We start from the raw sequence: 9,704 nt of genomic DNA, 5'->3' as shown, positions 1-9,704 counted from the left end.
CTATTTGCCGATGAAAGCTCTCTCTCTCTCTCTCTCTCTCTCTCTCTCTCTCTCTCTCTCTCTCTCTCTCTCTCCCCCCCCCCCCAGTGGAATTTTTAGCTTGGATAGCAGGCCAGGACTAAATACTTCAAAGACAGATAAGTTCCATGAAGAGAAGACACACTAGAGGCAGGTTCTGTCAGCTCTATCTCAACCTTGCAGAATTCCAGAGACAAAACATATTTTGTCTGAAATTTTTACTTCCCAACTCTCTCCTACCTCTCCTTATTTAACAGCCCAACTCTGGAGTTCCATCCTAGATTTCTAGATATTTCAGTGCCAGACCTCTGAAAAGCATTTCATCTGCCTCATCTTCTTTATGGGGCAGATCTAGTTTTGGGGGGAATCTGAAGCTTAAGAGAAGGGATACAAAATCATGAATACAAAATTAGGTATGAGAGTACATATTAAGAGAACATAAAATAAAATCACAACATGTTACTGGAGGCTTAGAGATCCTGATGCTTATTTTTTGAAATCTCTGGGCCAATTTATAAGAAATGCTTGTCTAGAAATGCTCCCTGATTGAAGGAAATCAAAGGCCTTACCTTTCTTCAGTGGATCCCAGAACTCACAGTGGGAAGGCCTGATGCTTAAGCTTCACTAAGCTTCATCACTCTGTCTCTGTCTGCCTCCTTGCCAGCTGCCCTTCCAGACCCCGTTAGTTCTCTAAGATAGCATTCAGCTCCTCCCAAGGGATGACAGCACACCTCAGAGAGAAGTTCTCCACATTCAGAATTCCAAGATGCCTCATGAAGAGAAAAACAGCCCAACCAGAACAGAAGGGGTCCCTTTACTGGGTACTATAGGCTGATTGGGCCCCCCACTCCATTCATATGCTGAAATCCTAATTCCCCAGCAACTCTGATTGTGAGATAGAGCCTGTGTTTGAAGATAGAGACTTTAAAGAGGTCACTAATGTAAAATGAGGCCATATGGATGGACCCTAACCCAGGATGACTGGTGTCCTCACGAGAAAGGGAGATTAGGATACAAAAAACAGGGGAAAGGGGATGTGAAGACCTAGGGAGAAGGTGACCATTTAAGCCAAGGAGACAGGTTTTGAAGGAATCTACACTGCTGACACTTGATCTCAAATCACCAGCCTCCAGAACTGTGAGACAGAATGTTGCTGGTGTTTAAGCCACCTAGTTGGTGGGGCTTTGTCCCACCAGCCCGGAGAACCGCTGTAGTGGGATAGAGGCAGGAGGAGGGGCCATTGCTTTACAGCATGAACGCAGCTAAATCAGACAGCTTCCGAGACTGTGAGCATGCAGGGAGAACGGGTGGGTTATCCTGAGTGCCAGGAGCCTGCAGCACTCTATGTCCTGAGGAGCCCTTTCTGAAGAACTGGGTCAGCTCCTGGTGAGCAGCTCCCACTGGCAGCTCCGGGTCCTCTGTCTTGCACTTTCTTGACTTGCGTTCCAATCTGTTACAAGCTCCTCATAGCCATCCCTCCTGCTGCCTTTTCAGAGCTCAGTCCTGGAGGGGGTGACCACTGGCTCCAGGCAGTGGCTGTTTCTAACTGTGCCACCTACTGATCCGTCCTCTAAATTCATGCTTAATCACCTGCTACTCAGCGAAATGCTGAATTGTTCAAATAAACATTGCTGGGAGAGCTAAGATCAACAATTTATGCCTGTGTGTTCACAGTCACCCCCAAAAGAGAGTGGGGAGGCCCTGTCTTTTGGTCTCAGCTGTACTATTACCACCCCTGCCCATCCACTGTTCTCCCTCTTCCCCATGCCCATCCCTGTCCCGATGCCAGGGTGGGGTAGGGACTTCCTCTTTGGAATTCCCGTAGAGTTAACCCTGAGCTTCATCCTAACCTGTTACCACACTAGATTGTGAATGTTTATTCACAACACCTCCTTTACTAGGCCATACTTCCTTTAATTCACGGGTCGTGTCTAATTCACCTTCGCATCACTCGGGGCTATCACAATGCCTGTCAGAGAGTAGGCGCTGGAAAACTGGGGCTGAAGAAAGCTCCTTATCCGAAAGAAAAAAAATGACTTCTACCCAGTATCAACCAAGAACATATTCTTCTAGGCTTTGCTCCGTGTAAGTTTTTCCTTTAGGTGACTTCTAATCAGCAAACATGTGTCGAGTGCCTACTATGCCCCAGGTGGTGTGTTAAGATGCAGGAATAAAATGATGAATCCCACCCAATGGGTTGAGTTAGAGCTTCCAGGAGCTTGCAGTCTATCTGAGAGAGAAGACAAGTTCAAGCATGACTCTCACACAAGTGCTCATCAATCTAAGAGGGGTGGAACAAAGCATCTGAAGGTCAAAGCGGGAGAAGGTGACCTTGGCGTTCAGAAGGGACTCCAAGAGAAAGGCTCCTGGGAGAAGGTAACATTGAGGCAGATGAGCGGGTAGTGCTAGGGCTGCCATAACAGAGCACAAACTGAGTGGCTTAAATGGTAGAAAATTATCTCATACTTCTAGAGCCTATGAGATCAAGGTGTCAGCAGCCTTGGTTCCTCCGAAAGGCTCTGAGGGAGAGCCTGTTCTACATCTCTGGTCTAGCTCCTGGTGGTTCGCTGGCAGTCTCTGGCATTCGGTGGCTTGTGGCTGCATGTCTCTGATCTCTGCTTTTATCTTTGCGTGGCATTCTCTCTGTGCAGCTGTCTGTGTCCACATCGCCCTTTTTATAAAGACAACAGTCATGTGGAATCGGGCTCACCATACTCCCGTGTGACAGCGTCTTAACAAATTACATCTACAATGACCCTAATTCCTCATATGGTCACGATCTGAGATACTAAGGGTTAGAACATCAATGTATGAATTTGCGGGGTGCACAATCCAACCCATAACAGGTAGGTGTCAGGAGGCAGAGGTTTATAGGGGGAATATGAGAGGGAAGACCCTCCTGGAAGTAAGAACAATGCATAGCTTCTGCTTCTAATAAACACTTGATGCTTGATGTTCGAATTACTCATTTCCTGATGATTCTCTTTGCTGCCCTTCTAACATTTTGGTTTAGTTCCCTCTGCCCAGAATGCCCTCCTTTCTCTCTGTCTTCTTCTTTCTACTCCAGCAATGTCTGTTGAGTCCTATCTGGCTGTGACTTGAAGAAGTTACTCCCTTCTGGACAACCTGGGGTTCTACCTTGGGTTTCATGCTTTAGGGCCCCAAGATGCCTTAGTCTGGCGGCCTCAGGGAGCTCTGCAGAACTCCTGTTATATTTGACAAACTGCACCCCTCCTGTGGCGTTCATGCTTATTGCTGTGCATTACCATCTTTCCTTTGTCCTTGGTCTTAAGCTTGGCTACAGCAGAAACTCTACATCAAAGCATTGTGTATAGCCTTTAGTTCTGAACTGTAATCAAGGAATTATATTTACGGTAGGCAGAAATCTAAGATGCCCCACAAAGATTCTAACTGCCTGGTATATACACCATGTGCAGTCTCCTCCCCTTGACTTTGGGCAGGGCCTTCGCATATAATGGATTCCAAAGGTGACAAAGACTTTTACAATTAAGTACCTTAACCAGTTCCCTTTGAAGCAATCACAAGAATTATTACACTGTGACTGACCTAATCAGATTAATTATTTAAAAGACACCGAGAACTTCAGAGTCTCTGCGGAGTTTAAAGGAGCCACGGTAAGTCCTACAGCTGCAAGGAAAACAAATTCTGCCACCACATCAAGTGTTTATTCCCACTAGATTTTAAAGTATCCATGGTCATGGCATGTATGTCATTTACCACTGATCTCAGGCCCCGGCACAGTGCTTCATATATAATAGATGCTTAATAATTATTTATTGACCAAGTGAACAATCTTTTATGATCTTGTCAAGTGAATATGCTTTTACTTCTCTATGCACAGTCATTATTCAAAATAATCAGTGCTGAGGAATTTTTGACATTATGTGGTTTTGGCCAGTTAATAAACCTTACCTTTTGGATTATTATTAAAATATCGGTCTTATTTTCTCTAATGGGCTGGGCACAGCTAATGGTGGCCCCATCTGTGGAGCCGGAGGGCTTAGGGCCAAGTGGACTCCTCAAGGATGCTCAGGCAAGGGGGCATCCCTTTATTGGAATCATAAAAACAGAAGGGTTGTTGAGAGGAACGAAGGCTGAAGCTAGGAAAGTGGTAGCAAGTGACAAATTCAGCAGGTGAGTTAAAGATAAACAGGAGGCACCAAGTTTGTAGACAGATGTTAGAAGGCAGTAGGGACTCAGCTGCAAGAAAGGGATCTCAGAGAGTGGGCTCTCCGGTGTCACATGGTACCTGGTGTGCCTGCAGGCAGGGCAGCGGGTGGGGTGGGGGACCTAAGGAATCACACAGATAGGGGAGTTTTTATGCCCTAAGGGGACCCCTGCTGTGGAGTTATAGGATAATATTCTGTGACATTTACAGTGCTCATCTTGAAAATGGCCATAATCAGATAATTAACTTTAAGTTCTCTTGTATTTACAAAATTGACAAACTAAAATATTTTCCCATGGACTCAATGTTATGAGAAGGCCGATTAGATTAAGACAATTCAAGAGCATTTTTAAATGTGTATTTTACTAAGAATATCACAGAAATGTTTATATGGTTTGTTTTTTGGGGGGAAATCAAGCATACTTTATCTTTTCAGGGTGCTTTATAGGAAATAGTTCTAATATAGGTAATATGCTTACCAGTTTCTCAGTCATAAATTACTAAAATACTTCTGTAATACCACTATTTGCTTAAAATTATTCTTTTTGATATCTTTATCTTGTGGGAGTAAGTGCATTAATTTCCATTTTAAGCCTCTATTTGATATTAAAATTAGAACAACTTGTTCAAAACCTGTAGTTTTATCTTGAATAAATATTGCTAAATTTTAATTGAGCAACTGGCTTAAGTTTAGCTTTGGAAAGCCACCAAAACCTTTCTCTTACTCATTTATTTCTCTTGAACCAAATCCATTTTCATTTTCTTCCTTAGTGAAGTTACTTCATTAGGTATCTCTTTGCCCAGCTATAAAAGTGGGCATCTTTTTTTTTTTTGTAGTGTCTTATTTTAAATAGTGCACATTCTATGCTTTTATATTCAGGAGCATTTTGTATGTGTATGGTGCAAATTGGCCCCATATTACATTATTACCACACCCTTGATTTTAGGGCTATAAAGAACCCTTTGAGGTCATCCTAAACTGTCTCTTTCAACCCACAGATGGGGAAAAGTGGTCCAGAAAAGGTGAATAGTGTGTCCCACCTCACATGACAAGATAAAGCTGGGACATAACCAGGACTCTGATGCTGTAACTCCCTGTACCACAGTGACTTTTCAGGTATACTGTGCTATCTTGCCTGTAGCATTTACTCATTTTAGATTCCAGGAGAGACCACTTTCCTGTACTCAAAAAAAGCATATTATATATAGTCTTATGAAAATTTCAAAATTAAATTTCATATACTCCAAATGGCTTAGCAGAATCTTTCAATGGAAAGAGATGTAAGATCATTTATTTCCTCTCAAACTTTGATGAGGTTAACTTGTAGTGATGTTAAGAAGGACTAAATATTGAGGGCAATGACACTGAGACTATTCGACCACAGAACTTGGTTCTACAGCCTCCCAACCTGCACAAGTGGAGACGACTCCTGACCACACTGTTTGGTTGTTCATGCTCCTGGAGCCGGGGGGCAAAGACAATGAGACTTAGCCTGTTGACTTGTAGGACGGGGTAATTACAGAGTTTAAGGGGCAAGCAAGTGCACTGTTGTAAGTCTAGGCACTTCTATGCTGCGGAGGTTGGTCAGATTTTAACCATTCATTCAAGAAGGGTTTACTGACTTCTACATTCAGACAGACAGGGATGAAAGCTGTGATCTCACACTTCCAACACTCCTAATTTGAGGTATGAAGGAAAGGTGGCAGGGCGAAGGCTGGAGGCGAGCATCTGGTATATCAGAGCCCTTTTTGCAATGAGAGGAAAAGCCAGCACCATGAGAATGATTTCCCTCCATCTTTGCGGTTCCATTCACCCTGGGTCACTGTCCCTGTGCCACTTCTCCCCTTGCTGCCGCTGTCCTTGTTGTTCCTCTTTATCCCCCTCCTTGCCAACTTTGCTGTTGCCCTAAAACTATTACAATTGTTCCATGGAAGGACTCAAGGTACCATGCTGAGAACCTTCATGTTTTCCAAGGAAAGTGCTGTAAAAATTGCACATAAACAAGAATTACTGTTTTAGGCAAGCTCATCCCAGACAAATCATCCGTGCTACCAGTTTCTGGCACAGCCCTATCGCTCACCATCCATCTTACTCATATCTGAGGCTCACGTACTTTTCTTACCTCATGTTCTTCCTTCCCTCCTCATTTTCTGACATTTCCAGCTCTTGCCAAATACTTTTTGGTTAGAGGTTGTAAAGCTTACTACCTGGTCTGTGATGTCCTCCGTTGGATTGAGATTTATATTAAGTACTGGAATTCTATAGTGAGGGAGTGGTACTTGCATATTTGCTGGTCTTAAAAATTTTGCTGTTAATGCAACTGCTGCTCAAACCTGGAATGAATGGTTAAAGTGTTTAGGTCAATTATTGAACCACAAACACAATTTGTCTTTAGTGAAATGGAGTTTCTTTACAATGGCAGTTGGGGGTGAGGGACAATGGCTGGGAGCCTTGCAATCAGAGCTGAGTAATGGCTGAAGTTTCATGTTCCTCCCTTTAGTTCATAGAGAAGTAAGAACAATACCCTATTTTATGTGTGTGCTTAGCACTCTGCTAAGCAGTTTAATGTGGGTTATTCCATTTAATTTTCAGAGTAACACTATGAAGTAGATACTATATTCCCATTTCATAGATGTGGAGACTGAGGCTTATTGAGTTTAAAATAAATGCCTTGCTTTGTCACACATCTATTAAGTGTCAGTCAGGATTGAACCCAGGTCACTCTGTTTCCAAGGACTAAGCTCCTCATCCCTGCATTAAACTTGGATTTTCCTTAATTTTATTGGATATTCTTTTATTTTCTCTTAATGAGCTTTATGCCCTTCTCTTCTCTCTTTATCCATATGTCTTTTCACAAAGACAAGTCTTTCTCAACCAATGGGCAGCTCATAGAATCTCAACATGGTGAGTACCCCTAGATATGATATAATCCAATTCCATTATTTTGCAGATCTCAGCATTAAAGCCCAAACAGTTTAAATGTGTTCCTCCAAAGTACACAGCAAGGTCGTGGTAAATTATGAGCCAGAATTTATTTCTCCTGATCCCAGGCCCAATGTTTTTGCTGCAGAGTTCTAGCAAACTCAAGATAAAGGTTGGGGGTTAGAGAGAAGACTAATTTAACTATAAAAAGAGAAATTATATATGCACTTACTTCTATGTCTATGTTAATAATTTATGCCTTAAATATTATTGGTGGTAAAAACTTGGGAGGGAACTTAGACTATGTAATCCAGCAGACCTGAATTTAATACACAGATCTGCTAGTTATTAGCTATGTGACCTTGAAGCTTAGACTCTGTCTTAGTTTCCTTATCGGTAAAATAGGGATAATGATTATAAGTTTCTAGTGGTTGGGAGGATTAAAGCAGATAATAAATATGAGGGTTTAGTGAAGGGCCTGCTGTACAGTCCATCATATCATAAATGGTAATTCTTAATGATAATATTAACATGAAGTCAATGGGAACAACTTCAGCCACAACCACAACCATCCATTGGTGAATTCATCTCACTGAAATAGAAAATGCCTCGTTTCTACTGAAAGTCAGTAAATTCCAGGACCAAATAGACACATTGCATTCTTAATTAACCAAGATAATTAAGCCTTGACTACATCCTGCTGACCCCACTGACTGATTCAGAGAACTCTCCCAAAGCAGCCAGATAGTGCTAAGTAGTGAACCAGTCCTTAAAGTTCAAGTACATGGGCTTTTACTGAATATAACCAAATAAGAGGTACATGTTGTCATGACAAGCCATTCCTATTTCCCTTGCCTTTGGGTAAAAAAAAAAAAAAGTGAATTCAATACATACATTGTGCAGTTGGTCTATGGGCAATGGAGGCTTCAAGGGAGAGAATAATATCAGTAATGGCAATGCCCTGAATGTTCAAATAAACCTAAAAATAGAGACAATTCATGTCTGTCAGTTCTCCCAGTTAAAGGGCTCTAATGATATCATGGACAGGAGAAAACAGATGTATGCAAGAGTGTCCATTTATTTTTTAAAAGGCCATGGCTGAAAAACCTGGTTTTATAAATGATAACTACAATAAAAACACCCTTATTTTTTCTTTTAAATGAATAATTAAATATAGTAGTTGGTTTTTCTCTTATTAGGAATGTCTCAAATCATAGAATAGTGGGAGAAATATTAAACAATTAATTCTTACTGAATTCAAGGCAATGACACCAGGCATCCTAGAAATATGGGCTAGGCTCTTTCTCCTTTTTTTCATTTAATTTATCTTTATTTTTTTAAATATATTTTATTGATTATGCTATTACAGTTGTCACATTTTCCCCTCCTCACTCCACTCCTCCCTGCACACCCTCTCCCAACCACATTCCCCGCCTGTAGTTAATGTCCATGGGTCATACATATAAGTTCTTTGGCTTCTACATTTCCTATACTATTCTTACCTTCCCCCTGTCTACTTTCTACCTACCATTTATGCTTATTCTCTGTACCTTTCCCCCCTCTCTCCCCCTACTCTCCCCTGTTGATAACCCTCCATGTGATCTCCATTTCTGTGATTCTATTCTTGTTCTAGTTGTTTGCTTAGTTTGCTTTTGTTTTTGTTTTAGGTGTGGTTGTTAATGACTGTGAGTTTGCTGTCATTTTTACTGTTCATATTTTTTATCTTATTTTTCTTAGATAAGTCCCTTTAACATTTCATATTATAAGGGCTTGGTGATGATGAACTCCTTTAACTTGACCTTATCTGAGAAGCACTTTATCTGCCCTTCCATTCTAAATGAAAACTTTGCTAGATATAGCAATCTTGGATGTAGGTCTTTGCCTTTCATGACTTGGAATACTTCTTTCCAGCCCCTTCTTGCCTGTAAGGTCTCTTTTGAGAAATCAGCTGACAGTCTTACGGGAACTCCTTTTTAGGTAACTGTCCTTTTCTCTTGTTGCTTCTAAGATTCTCTCCTTATCTTTAATCTTGGGTAATATAATTATGATGTGCCTTGGTGTGTTCCTCCTTGGGTCCAACTTCTTTGGAAATCTCTGAGCTTCCTGGACTTCCTGGAAGTCTATTTCCTTTGCCAGATTGGGGAAATTCTCCTTCATTACTTGTTCAAATAAGTTTTCAATTTCTTGCTCTTCCTCTTCTCCTTCTGGCACCCCTATGATTTGGAGGTTGGAATGTTTAAAGATGTCCTGGAGGTTCCTTAGCCTCTCCTCATATTTTTGAATTCTTGTTTCTTCATTCTTTTCTGGTTGGATGTTTCTTTCTTCCTTCTGGTCCGTACCATTGCTTTGAGTCCCAGTTTCCTTCCTATCACTATTGGTTCCCTGTACATTTTCCTTTATTTCACTTAGCATAGCCTTCATTTTTTCATCTAATTTCCGACCAAATTCAACCAATTCTGTGAGCATCCTGATTACCAGTGGTTTGAACTGTGCATCTGATAGGTTAGCTATCTCTTCATCACTTAGTTGTATTTTTTCTGGAGCTTTGATCTGTTCTTTCATTTGGGCCATTTT

This window comes from Desmodus rotundus, chromosome 5, assembly GCF_022682495.2.
Source record: "Desmodus rotundus isolate HL8 chromosome 5, HLdesRot8A.1, whole genome shotgun sequence".
NCBI lineage: Eukaryota > Metazoa > Chordata > Mammalia > Chiroptera > Phyllostomidae > Desmodus > Desmodus rotundus.
This window is presented reverse-complemented; position numbering follows the sequence as displayed.